Genomic DNA, 13,124 nt, shown 5'->3' with positions numbered 1-13,124 from the left:
GGGGGGGAGCCCGCGCAGCTCCGCGCCCCTGCGCGCAGCGTTAATTGGGAGCCGCTCCGCTCGCTCCCAGTCTAGACTGGCCCAGACACATCAATTAGAGGGGCTGGAGCTTTAAAGGGACAGAGGGAGGCTTGGAGGGAGCGGGGGCGCTGGCAGAGAGGGGAGTGGGGGACACCCCAAACGCCCCCACCCCCCCAAAAAAAAAATGAACACCCGCAATTGGCGGGGATTAAAATAAGGAGGGAGAGCGGATTCTGAATTCCGCGCTCCCCCCGCGCTGCTTTTCCAGTGGGAAAGGCGAGGTTCTTGCGGGAAGAAAAGCGGCTGGAATAGAATGCAGCCCCCCCCCCCTCCCACCCCCTTCCCTTTCCCAGCCTTCCAACTCCATAATTCCATGCACAGGGCAGGCAGGTTCAGGGGGATTCTCAGCTGAAGAAATGTCAGCGGTATTAAAGCTCAATTTCATTATAAATATCCAGCTGGAATAATTTCTTTTTATGCGAACGGGAATCAATCCAGAAAGATTCCTGCAGCGTTTTGTTTTTTTTTTTTACCTCCTGCAGACAAAAGGGGGGATGTTGCAGTTTGGATTTATTTTTGCGTTATACCTATAGCTCTAAGGCTTCTTTTCTCTTAGTGTTACATAGTTCCTCCAATAATTATTTCATCGGTCTCTGTAATTGTACTTTTTAACTGGAATAAAAGGAATCTGTGGACTAAAAGAGGTTTTTTAATCTTATGATGAAAATGGAAGAGCAAATAAATGTTAGGCATTAATTTAATCAATAAATAGAATGAGTAAGTCAGGCTTAGTAAGATTGAAGATCTTATTCAGCACTAAAATAAAAACCACCAGGCTGGGACTAATTTCAGTTAGAAGTATATGTCATATGCTACCATGATATTTAATATAACACATTCCCAAGTATTCTGTGCACTATGTGCTGCAAATAATTAAGAAGGAGAAAGATAAACAGATGAGACTTTTTTATATTTTTTAATAAAAGGGTTTTTATATTAAAAAATCCCTTAAATTTTGCAAAACTCTGGCATCCAGGAGTTATGTCTGAGCAGCAACTGTAGCTTGGTGACTTTGACCTCGTTGTAGCTGAGTTGGAACTTGCTTTCCCAAGTTGAAAGGCACGGCCTTTGGTGGCAGTAAAAGGTAAAAAAGGTCCGAGGCATTCTGCAGTTTTCCATTGTTGCTCTTTTATTTCAAGGGTTTTAACAGGACCTAAAGTTGCATAGTGCTGCAGCTGAAAAAAAAAATAATAAAAAAAGGAGAATACTTTTCTTGCCTTTCTTCCCTGAATCGTTTCCAAGGTACTTAAGGATTTATTGGGCCAGATACCAAATTACAGTTGAGATGCTGTGTAGTGGCTCGTGCTGATTAGATGATTGATTAATTTCTAATCGATTTCTAATTCTAAACTTGATTCCCATTATAAATGCTCGATATTAAAATGCAGTTTACGATGGAATCTGATTGCAGCCTCTTCACAGAGTCATATCAAACTCGATCAAAATGCCAGTTGAAAACACCATAATAGACCTATTTTTTTATCGAATTTGTTAACCCTTTAATTTCTCTGTAGCGAAGGATTTGGCCGTGCTGCTTCAGAGCAGTGAAATGCTTATTCACAGCACGTTTGGGCACAATCCCTGCAATAATAGAAGGCACTGTAATACCCCGAGCATTAACTCGGTGTTAATCTGCGCCTCCGAGCGCTGCCAAGTGATTTTGAGGATTTTTAATGGCCACTTTTCCTTTTCGTGCCACCCTCCCTGATTTTTTTTCAGTTCGCTTCTCCGGCGAGGGAGGTGGGAGGAGAGGCAGAGTTGAGGAGTTCAGGACGTGGGTTTCCCAAAGGTACAGTCGCAGCTCCTCACGAGGCTGGAGCTCGGAAGAGGAGCCTCTCCCTGCCAACTGTGCCGCATTCCTGCTGCCCTGCCTTTTTCCCAGGGCTCAGAAGGAAAGAGCATCCCAGTTCTTCTTCACTCTTGGGAACACACACATTGTTCCAATAATCCAGGCAATAAATGCTAATTAGTAATGCTTAAGGACCCTACCAGTCAGAGTAATTATCATAATTTACCTCTTCCTTGTTAAAAAACATTCCTTGCTGATTTTAAATTTTATTTTTTTTTTCTTTCCCCAAAGTGATGGTTTCTCCCTTTTTTTTTTTTGCTTCTGGAAAGCATTCCTGGTTGGATTAGCAAGAAGTATATGGGTCTGCTGTAGCTTTGAAACCCGCTTCGTGTATTTTATAGGGAACTGGAGCTAAAGATTTTCCCACACGTAAAAATCCATTTAAAACCTGATATATTTTTGCCTTTTCCTCCCCTCTCCGCTCCCCCTCTTCCCCAGCACCACCAAAAACCACTTGCAGAGGGAGAGAACAAAGGAAATCACTAACTATAAAGGCATCATTAAGTATGAAGAGCAACAGCAAGATAGAGTGTGTGATATGACAACATATTTTATTGCACAAAAGTAGAGATAATTAAATAATTCAGTGGTATTCTTAGCTAATTAGCACAAAGATCTTTCAGAAGCCATCAAGAAAATGGATCTCATCAAATCTAATAATATGCTACGTTTCCTGAAGATCCTGTATTTCCCAATGTTGCTGCTGCTTCCCCACCTGATACAGTAACACCAAAGGTTACAGAGAGTTGTACATTTAATTGGGCTGTTCCTCAAGAGAATATTTCCCATGTAAGGGGATCAGGTATTTAGAGGAAATGAATATGCAGAGCTGGAATTTTCAATATTAGTCGGTAGCAGAGAAAAAGCTCAGAGCTTCAGGAAAGGCAGATCTGTTAGAAGTGATCCATTTAAAAGACAGAATTATCAACCAGGAGCCTTTCTTGGGATGATTGTGATGGGGCTGAATCCTTGGGATTTGGAGCTGCTGAACGAATGCTGGGGTCCCAGATCTTTTTATAGGGTTAATTGAGGACCTGGATTGCCTGTTTTCACATTTGAGAAATGTGTGGCAGAGTCCAGGGAAGGTTTGGGACCTCTGGTTTCATGTGGGCTCTCATTTCAAGGCCAAAGCCTTGTCCCACTTGCCAGTGGGTCAAACTGGGAAGGGCTCCATTCCCACCAGTGGAGTTGTTTTAGGTCTTCAGTGGGACAGCTCCAACTCTGGTGCCATGCACATCTTTTTTTCTTCTGGGTTCATGAGTTTTTTAGCTGGAATGAGTGACTGATTATGTTCCTGAGCTCAATCCAGGTTGGCAATCTACAGATCCCACACAGGGGAACAGGGACAAGTACCTGCAGGGCATTGAAACTGCATCTGGAAAACTGTGAGGCACCTTCCCAGTAATGAGGTGCATCAAATATTACTCAGAATATCTCCTTGTATTATTCAGAATGTCTCATTATGCTCCTTTGATGTAAATGTATCCACAAGTTCACGAGGTGCGTTTGCAAACTCTAATTTACTGCCTCTGTGTTGGAAATATTTAGGGTTACTTTTTCCTCTGCCAAACAAAGGAATTTGTCTGAAAATTTGACCTTGCCAGTTAGTTAAAAATCTCCTGTTTTAAGCAAAATGCCAGCATGCTGCCTTACCCTTTAAATTATGGAAGGGGATGTGCATCAGTCTTAGATTCAGCACTAGTTGTTGCTTTTCTTCTGGCCCCAAACTGAACTTTGCTCCTGTGTTACAGTTTTGGTGCATTTGACTCCCTGGACTACCCAGACAAGTAAAGCTGTGGGGTAAGATGTTCCAGTTTGTGATTTTTTTTTGTTGTGCATGGAAGGGAGAACTTACAGGCTCACCCTAAAATTACAGTGTCCCAGAACATGGAAAGAGACTTCTCTCTGCTCAGAAAGAGGTGGAGACTCATTTATTCGAGGTAGATGGAAGGAATAGGAGGGGAAAAGGCACCTAAAAGTGGTTTGCCCAAGGAAGCACACTATTAGCAAAGCAGTAATTCATGTCTCCTGGTTTACAGGGCTCTATTTAATGGCATGTATTCTTCCTCTGTGGAACTTTCCTGCTTGGGAATAAGGTTAATAACCTGAATATGGCTCCTGATATGCCAGGAGACCCTCTCATGTACCCCAGATGTAACCATGAAAGACTATGTTATTTCTGTGAGCAAGTCATGCCTTTTTGCCCTTCTGTTTTTCTGTCATTCACCCAATGCTCTGGCAACTGTGTTTGATATGAGAGGGCATTAAAACCAATTAAAAGATGAAAGATGAGCCTCTGATTTACATGGTGACTGTGGAAGGCTGAGACTGCTGCAATTGTTTTTATTTAACAGCTCTTCCCACACTGCAGTCAGTGAATCTCTAATCTCCTGGACTGAAATGTCTGACACTTTCAGAATCATTTATTTGCTGGCTCTTGTATCTTGTGTTGTGCTCACAGAGCTCCACCCACAGCAGTGTCTCAGCAGTGGGCTGATGGTATATTGGATATAAATGTATGTTCTTTAAGGGGGTGGGGGGGATAAAAGGCTGAACATGGGCTTTGCTGTGCAATATGTGCCATCCTTTAAATAAGGGCTATCTGCAGCAGCAAGTGTTGGAGGATGGCTTGAGCTGCTGAGACACAAGGAGTAGATTAACCCTGGCAGAGTTTATTCCTTGCTGCTGACCCTCAACCAGCACCACTGATCACAACCTGGTGCTATTTGCTGTCGTGTTCCTCTGGAAGATGGACAGAAGGGATGCCCTTTGGTGTCCTGTGTGGCAAAGAGGAGGATAAGCTCAGTCAGCTCCTGAGAGAAGTCTCCAAACTGCTCCCTCTGGCTACTCCAAGAAGCTGAACCTCTGGCTTCTGTTCCCTGGGAGCTGTGTCTGGTGATCACAGGCCATTATACACTTCTCACTTGACTGCCCTGCTGGTAACTTCACTTTTGAGATGAATTATGCAAGAAATGCTGTGAAGCATCAGAAATGCTGAGGATTGAGAAGAGTCCTCCTGGTGCACGAACTCGTTTCTGAATCAAGTCCGAGACTCACCTGGATTCCAGCTCCTCCAGAAAGGACAAAAAAAGGGGGAAAAAGGATCAGAAATCAATCAGTGGACTTTGGTTTTGCTGTATTTGTATCATGTCTGAACCTGCAAAGAATATCCTTGGTTATTCCCAAGGAATCCAGTAAATGGTGACTCTGTCAATCAGTTACTTGCAGTGTGTTTGTCTCATTTGCTCACCTCCTTCTCCCCTTTCCACCAGGATTTCTAGAGCTCCTCATTCCCTGTGAGGAGAGGATGGAGTGGTTGGGACTGGGCTCTTCCTGGGGCTTGGAGGGAGTGGAAAAAAATGCCAGCTTGGGAAGAGGGTTGGTGGGCTCACGGAGCACCTCACACACAAAATTTGCCTCCAAATTTAATTGTGTTTTCACTCCAATAATACCTGCCAGGGAAAGCTGATTTTAAAGGTATCCTGCCTCTCACTGTTGATGGCCCAAATAGGCTAAAATCTCATGAAATCTGGATTTCTCTCTCCCATGTTTTGTAGATAATTTAGAAATGACATTCCAGCTTTTTAATTCCTGCTCTTCTTCATCCCCCTTTGCTCTTTTTCACGTGACCCAGCGTCCCACGTGTAGTTTTGGGGTGTAATGTGGATTTTGAAAGATGCTGCAACATAATTGAAACAGAAGGGAAGCCCTGGGTTTGAATTAGTGGTGTTCTGCTTGCTGTCTTTACGTCAGCATTCAGTTCCTTTTGGAATATATGAATAGGAAATTTAAAAATAGTGATCAAAACCCAGCAAAACCACGACATTTTGGTTCAATTGCCAAAAGGATTCAATAAGGAACCGAAGTCCCCAAATTCCTCAGGCAGCCAAATGTTTTTTTTTTCTTACAGTCATGGCATAAAAACTGGTATTAAGAAGGAAAATGAAATTGCTCCAGTTTTCTTTCCTCCCTGTCTATTTTAGGAACATTTTAGGAAGAGTTTTCCCCAAATTCCAGCCCCCCCAAAGCACAACCACTGTCTGTTGTACTTGCACAGAGGACATGGGGAGCTGGTGTGAATTCCCTGGGAGCTGGAGGCAGGGAAGAGGAGATTCCAGTGGCAGCCCCAGAGCTCCCAGCAGTTATTCCTCCTAAGGGATCTCTCCCAAGCCCAAACATGAAGCTGCTGTGGGACAGTGGGGGAGGTGTGTTTCCACATTTATCTTTTCAGTTGAGATAGAAAACCCAAGGTCTCCTCTGGTGTTCAGGGACAGATGTCCAGGGAGAAGTTTTGTTCCTTTGGCTCACACTGTGTGAAACCTTCCCTGCTTTTTTTTTTCCCCCACTCTTCCAAAAAAAAAATTTAAAAATATCCTATTTTTGGTTTCGATACCCCCCCCAAAAAAAGACAACAATGTTGTTGGAACCATCTCCTCACCTCCTAAATAAAGAGACAAAATATTCTGGGATGTGTTTGCTCCTTTCCAGGTTGGAATGTATGACTCTGTTGGAAAACAACACAGGGCTCACTGTTATAAAACATATGGAGCAATATCTGAGTGTGTTTTGTTCACATATGATGGTACCTCATTATTTAGTAATGCATCACTTCTACAGCAACTTCCATCTGTGGATCTCAAGGCACTTTCTGCAGAGGCCTGAATTAACTCCCACAAGTCCCTTGGTGAGGTGGGTATGGAAACATTCCTGGTCCTTGTTCACAGGAGGGGAAACCACAGGCAGAGAACCCTAATTTTCAAGATTTTTAACCTCTGTGTCCTCCTTTTCACACTTGGATTTTCCTGCTGACACAGAGTGAGACTGTCCCTTTTCAACCCAGCTACTGAAAATATATATCAAGCACAGTGGTATCAAATATAATCTGATTTGGAGGGTTTTTTTGTTTGTTTTTAATTAGTTTATTTTTTCCTCTGAGGCTTTGCTCAGCAGAAGGCCAGGGATGTGTTATTCTTGTGGGGTGGGGAGGTGCCTCAGCACCTCTGAAAAACCCACCCAGCCTAAAAGCACTGATTAGAAAGTTTGGCTCAGGCATTTTGCCTGAGATGGCAGGGCTGATAATTGGATTTCAGCTTTCTGAGCCTCCAGTCCATTACTGCAGCTATAAATCACAGGGCTGCAGCAATCACTCCTCTAATGCACCCTTCCTTTGGAGATGTTTCCTCCACGGCCCTTTTCCATCTGTGCCCGTGGAGACACCTCCAATGTAGGGAATACAGCAGTGGGGGGGTAAAGCTGTGCCTTCAGCAGCTCTTAGTGCACTTGTTGACTCCCACCCAGCATTACCTGTCCCCATGAAGCAGTTTGGGATGTTTGGAGTGTGCTCAGCGTGGCAGCTTGAGCAGCTTTTACTCCTGTAAAGATTTTTCTGTGTTAATTCAAGTCAGCCTGAAGAAGAAAAGTCACACAGAAAAGTTGCACAGGCAAATCTTTGCTTAATCAAGGCTTTAAACTTCTTGGAGATGCTCAGTTTGTTTTGACCTCAGGACTAAAGAGCTGCTTTTTAAAGCCCTGCTTTTTAAAGCTCTGCTTGTTAATTTTTATTTTTTTTTAAATAGATCAGGATAAACCCCTCAGTGACTCTGCACATATTCTCTGCTGTCATTAAATTCTACCTCACAGGGTAGACTGACAGCCAGCCCTTTCTTTAGATAAATATAACAACAAGATTAATCTGGGAGGAGCAATGGAGTGCCAGGGGACACCCCGGGTGAGTGGCAGCTGAGAAATAAAACCTGGGGTTTGCTGGGTGAGGCAGAGTTACCTTGATTTAAATCTTCCCTCCTGGTCCAGGATTGCCCAGCCCAGAGATCCTTGGAAGCTGCAAATGGGGGTTAATCAGGAGGGATGTTCCATGAGGGAACTTTTCTGAGTTTTGTACCAGCCTACCCCCTGTTTTTACATCCCATGAGCCAGAATATCCCTTCATATGGACTTCAGCCTGTCCCTGCTTGCTGCTAAAGCAGAAGACAAAGGTAACAGGATCAATTAATCCTTGTAATCTTCAGCATTGTTGGAGCCTCCATGGTTTTTTTTCTATAAACCCAAACATCTTTACTGCTGGCGGAGGTGCAAAAGTAAAGATGTTTAAAAGAATGAGCACATAAAGATGCTCTTTTCTCTTTTTCATGAGTTAATTTCTGAGCTTTGGCTTTTTCTCTACCTGCTGCCTTCAGAGCTTTGCCTCTTTCCTAAGAGCTGGGCTTGGCTTGATGCAAAAACCACACGTGCAATGGGAGAAATCCTTTCTCAAGCTGACCCGAATGTCATTGTCAAAATTGCACCAGGCATCATTTTGACCCAGAGACAGTAAGATCAGATGTTAAAGCACTGAACCAGGAGCTCATCAGCAGGAGGTCTCATTCCTGCTGAGATTAGTCAAGCCTGTTCTCCTAGACATTTTTTATCCATATCAAGAGGAAGTTTGGAACTCAATTTAATCTATTTCCCAGAAGCTGCTGATGCTTTCATGTAAAATGAGGAGTTTGTTGTCAAGACAGGAACAAATTTTTGGAGCCATCACAAGCCTTTCTGTGATTAGTGTACCAAAGACATGAACTAATTTGATATATGGTGGCCATAACAGTTAAAACTGTCTTTCCAAACACACATATCAAATTCCTTTCCTACCTTCACACACCCACAGCCCCTGTCCCGTGCTTAGGAACACAAGAAATGGAAAATTAGGCCACACCTGACCACTCAGTGTTCCTAAAGTGACCCAGCTGAGCAAACCAAAGAGATTACAACAAGCCTTTCATCTGCTGATGGTCTGATGGGATCCCTTTGTGTTGATTTTAGCACTTTCTCTTCTTGGCTGAATTAAAGAATCCACTGCACTGATGCCCAGCCTTTTATTGTTGTGCCATGTTATTCATGAATTATTCCAGTTTCATGGTTTTTTTGGTTTTGGCACAGTAACCTCTTCTAAAATATTTGTACAACAAAAGGCAGGAACACGGATTTTTCCACTTCCTGTCTGTCTGGAGCTGTGGATCCAAACACTTTCCAGCTCTGAGGATCCACCTGATGATTTATGAGAATGGGATGGTGTGAATCAAGAACTTGGCATCCATGTGTTCTAGGCAACTTCTAGTCCTGTTCCTGCTCCTCAGAAATTATCATTATTGACTCATCCCTAGAAAATGTAGGAACACCAGAATCCATGTCCTGAGTCCCCTCAAACTTAAAATTCGGATTTGGGGTTGATTTTTCCCACCAGTCAGTCTTTATTTCTTTCAGAAATAAGACCCAGTGAAGTGTTTTGAGAACTTAGTCCCACCTTTGATGTACCAAATCCTGTCACCTCCAGATCTGCACAACCCACTTGAAAAGAGCAGAGCACAGAGGGAACATCCTGCAGTATTATGGGATAAGGGAATTTTCCCCTGCCCCCCTCAGCAAAAATGGATCAGGCCATCTAATATTGCACAAACTGACATCTCTTTTCTAAAAATAGCTGTCTGAACATTCAGTCAATGGAGTAATCCAATTGCCTGAACATTCTTGGGTGCTTTATCATTTAAATTGTAATAAATCACAGTGTGCCACGAGCTGTATTGAGCTGCATCAAGTTACACTCCCACCAATAACATGCGGTGACCAGATGAAATCAGTGTGACACGATGGAATTGAGCTGAAAATTCAATGCATGCCCTGTTTTGTCTTAAAAAGTTGGCTTAAGACAGGCCTCAAAAATTAGGGGGATTTTCTAAAAATCACTGCCCCCGTCACATTTCCACTCACTATTTCTCCCCTTCATTTACTTTAAATAATGAGCACACAGGGCCTGCCCTCAAGTCCATTGAACTCTATTGAAAAATTGCTATTGATTCCAGGCTTTGGACTTGGTTGTTTGGGAGTTTTGCAGTAAAATATGGAAGGACCACTATTGTGCATGTTTTAGGACAGCTGAACTAACACACTAATGCTCCCAGGAATATGCTGCCACAAACTAATACCTACCATTGTTTGGAAAAAGTTCATTATATTTAGTTTTCCCCCACGGTTTCTTTCTTAAGTAAAAATAATGGGATAAAGTAATTTTAACTTTCCTAAGCAGCCCCTTATTTCTCGGAGCAATATTCCCCTGGACCACCTTAATGAATTCCCTCCTCTGCTGGGTTTTATACATGTTTCAGATATTTATACAAGATGTATGAACATAAAAGGATTATTCATAACATTATTGTTTCTAAAACAGGGGACTAAAGCTAAACATAATCTGGTTCAGTCCCCAGCTGATGTAAATCATTCCTGCTCCCCTGGAAGTCGCTGGTGAAACCTTTCTGTGCTCCCAGTTAAGAATTGCTTTCTGCAGGAATGGATAAAACTGATGGGAACAAGCTCGGGCCACCTGGCAATGGTCAGTGGGCTGGAAATTCATCCCAGAGTTTGGCTGTGCTGCCAGAGGGGAAGATGTGATGGGATTATGGCTCAGGCTGTGTCACTGCTAACAGGTAACTGTGGGGTGGAAATGCAGCAGCACAAAAATTAGACTGACCCAGTTCCCTGGGCAAGAACACAGAGCCCTCATTTCAGCCACATCCCAGGGAAGGGCATTCCATGTAATCCATTGCTCTGGCTCTTCAGCCCTGTCTAATTCTGCCCAGTTTATTGCTGCAGAGTTACAGTGGCCAAAGGGAAACCCCTCGGGGATGAGGTTGGTTCCAACCTGTGATGGACAGAGCTGAGGTGTGGGGATGGGGAATGTCACACCTGACTCATTTTCCCCTGTGTAAAAGTGGTATAATGAGATCAAGAGAGGCAGTGACTTGATCAGAAAAATGAGGATGGAATGGGAAACCAGAGGAGAAAAAGGTGGGAAAGGGGGAAAATAAACTAGCAAGGGATCTGTCTCCTGGTATCAACTCTGAGCCCAGCTGAAGAAGGGAAGGTGCTGCACAACATCAGCCACTCTGTGGAGCTCACCCAGTGCAGGGTCACTGCTCAGGCACTCCAAGTGCCCCTCCAGGAGGGGGCACTTCCATGGGGATGGAAGTCCCTGCAGTGCAACTACAATGGAAGGCAGAGTTTCCTTCCTCACCTCCAGCTGCCCAGCCCTGGTGCAGGTTGCAGTTGTGCTTCCCCTTAGGCTGCTCAACACACTCCACTGCACGTGAAACTGTCCCTTTTAACCCCAAATTTAGAAGTGACAGTGCATGCAGTAGTGCTGGCATGTTTAGTGGGAGATCCCTCCCCTGTTCCCCCTCCTCTGAAAGCTGCAATGAGCAGCAGCTGCTGGAAATAGCCTTGGAGAGAAGCTCTGCTGCAGTCAGAGCACATGAGCCCCCATGAGCAGAGCTTAATATTCCACCCTTCTTTCCTCCCATACTTTAGAGAAGTTAATTAAAGGAGGCTGAGATCTGAAAAGTGAGAAGTACTGTTGCCAAACCAGCTCCTCAGTGTTCCTTTTATTGCTCCCTCTGACCAGAACACGAGCCCAGACCTCACTCCTACTCCTTACATACCATATTTCCACAAACTTAATGGTTGCAATGTGGGAAAGAGCAATAGATTATCAGATGCTCAGATAAGATGGATCTAATGGCTGAGTTGCAGCTTGCAGGGTAAGTACAATTATTATTAAACTCCTCTTTTACAGGTGCAGGGAAATTGAATTATTCACCCCCAATCTCACATTAAGTCATTCACAGAGTGAGGGAAATGGCTGAGGGAACAACACAGCTATATTAAAAGCAGTGAAAAAAGGGGTTTCATCAGGCAGCTGTAGGCTCTGACAGTGGGGTAGTGAGTGTGCAGAGTTACTGCAATAAAGAAGAATATGGAATTCAGGCTGGTGCACCTTCTGCTGCACCAGCTGACAGTGCATGACCATCACCTTGCTGAGGAAGAGATCTCCAATACCTCTCACATCCTGTGAAGTCCCAGCCAGTTGTAGTGTACTGAAGCAGCAGAGGCAAAAATCTTTAACAAACGGGGCCAGGAAGGAAACAGCTTTAATTCTTTGGCCAGAAGGACTCTCTGATGAGCAGTGGTTTACATGACTACAAACAGACAAGAACCCTCCGGGCTTTTTATAAAAAGTCTTGTGGTCTTCATATTTATAGGAGAAAAATGCCAGGAAATATCAAAGCTGTATCTTGTCTTGGTTTGTTAGCACGATTCCTCAGCCTGCAAAGTTGGTTCTTTTTATTTGCCATGCAGAAAACCCTCTTTTCTTGCCTGTTTTCAGTGAGGACTATCTAAGCTTGGCACAGAGAGCCTCCAACCGCTTTCAGTAAGGTCTTCAGCCTCTGGCCTCGAAGCTGGAAGCTACCATGGCCCTTTCATGCTTAAATTCCTGGTAGGAAGTTTGGTTTTCATGCTTTACTATGGTTTTCCTACCAACTTTGATCTTCCCTCTTGGGAGTCTCATTTACACTCAGCTGCATCCGCATCCCTGGCCTTAATCTTTCATAATGGAGTGCCCTACTTATCAAAGTGTGACAGATATCTTAACCCCCCTCCCACTTGCCAGTGGAGATGCAGGAGACTCTGCAACTGTTATGAAAACAGATAAGTTAATTGACTAAGCTGCTTCTTGTCACACTGCAAATATTTGGTGTCCTTTGTCACCGCAGCTCGAGGCCCTCAATTCTCCATCCCTGCATCTCCAGAGCATCCGAGGGGTGTTTTTCAGAGTAGTGTCATTGTCATGGATAATGGACTGATTTTGGCTCACATTTTGCTGGGCATTGCTTTACTCTTGAATCATAGAATACCCTGAGCTGGAAGGACCCACAAGGATCACCCAGTCCAACTCCTGGCCCTGCACAGGCACCCCAACAATCCCACCCTGTCCTTGAGAGTGTTGTCCAAATCCTCTTGAGCTCTGGCAGGTTTGGGGTCATCACCACTGCCCTGGGGAGCCTGTTCAGTGCCCAACCACCCTCTGGGGGAAGAACCTTTCTTAATATCCAACCTGAACTTCCCTGACACAGCTCCAACCATTCCCTGGGTCCTGTCACTGCTCGCAGAGAGAGGAGAGATTTTAGAACCACTTTATCATGTGTAAAAGCCTAATAATGACTATATTCTTACCCTGCATATGTGGTGGCAGCTATCTCAGCATGAGTCAGCAATGCCATCATTGGGGATGTTGTGCATGACTAATAAACTTGCCCCTCCACCATCCAGAGCCTCTGGTGCAGGACAATATCTCCTCTTGGGTCTG

At 44.1% G+C, this 13,124-nt stretch overlaps 1 long non-coding RNA gene across 1 annotated transcript in view; it reads left to right on the top strand.

Annotated features, from left to right (window-relative positions):
• LOC113975340 overlaps positions 1 to 5,147 on the top strand; it is a 9,436-nt gene extending 4,289 nt beyond the window's left edge. The window contains exon 2 of the long non-coding RNA XR_003536808.1: positions 3,682 to 5,147. This is a non-coding gene — a long non-coding RNA (uncharacterized LOC113975340). The remainder of the gene's footprint in view (positions 1 to 3,681) is intronic.
• Positions 5,148 to 13,124: the final 7,977 nt, after the last annotated feature.

Source organism: Neopelma chrysocephalum, unplaced genomic scaffold, assembly GCF_003984885.1.
Source record: "Neopelma chrysocephalum unplaced genomic scaffold, ASM398488v2 Primary Assembly neopelma1_138, whole genome shotgun sequence".
Lineage (NCBI taxonomy): Eukaryota > Metazoa > Chordata > Aves > Passeriformes > Pipridae > Neopelma > Neopelma chrysocephalum.
This window is presented reverse-complemented; position numbering and strand designations above follow the sequence as displayed.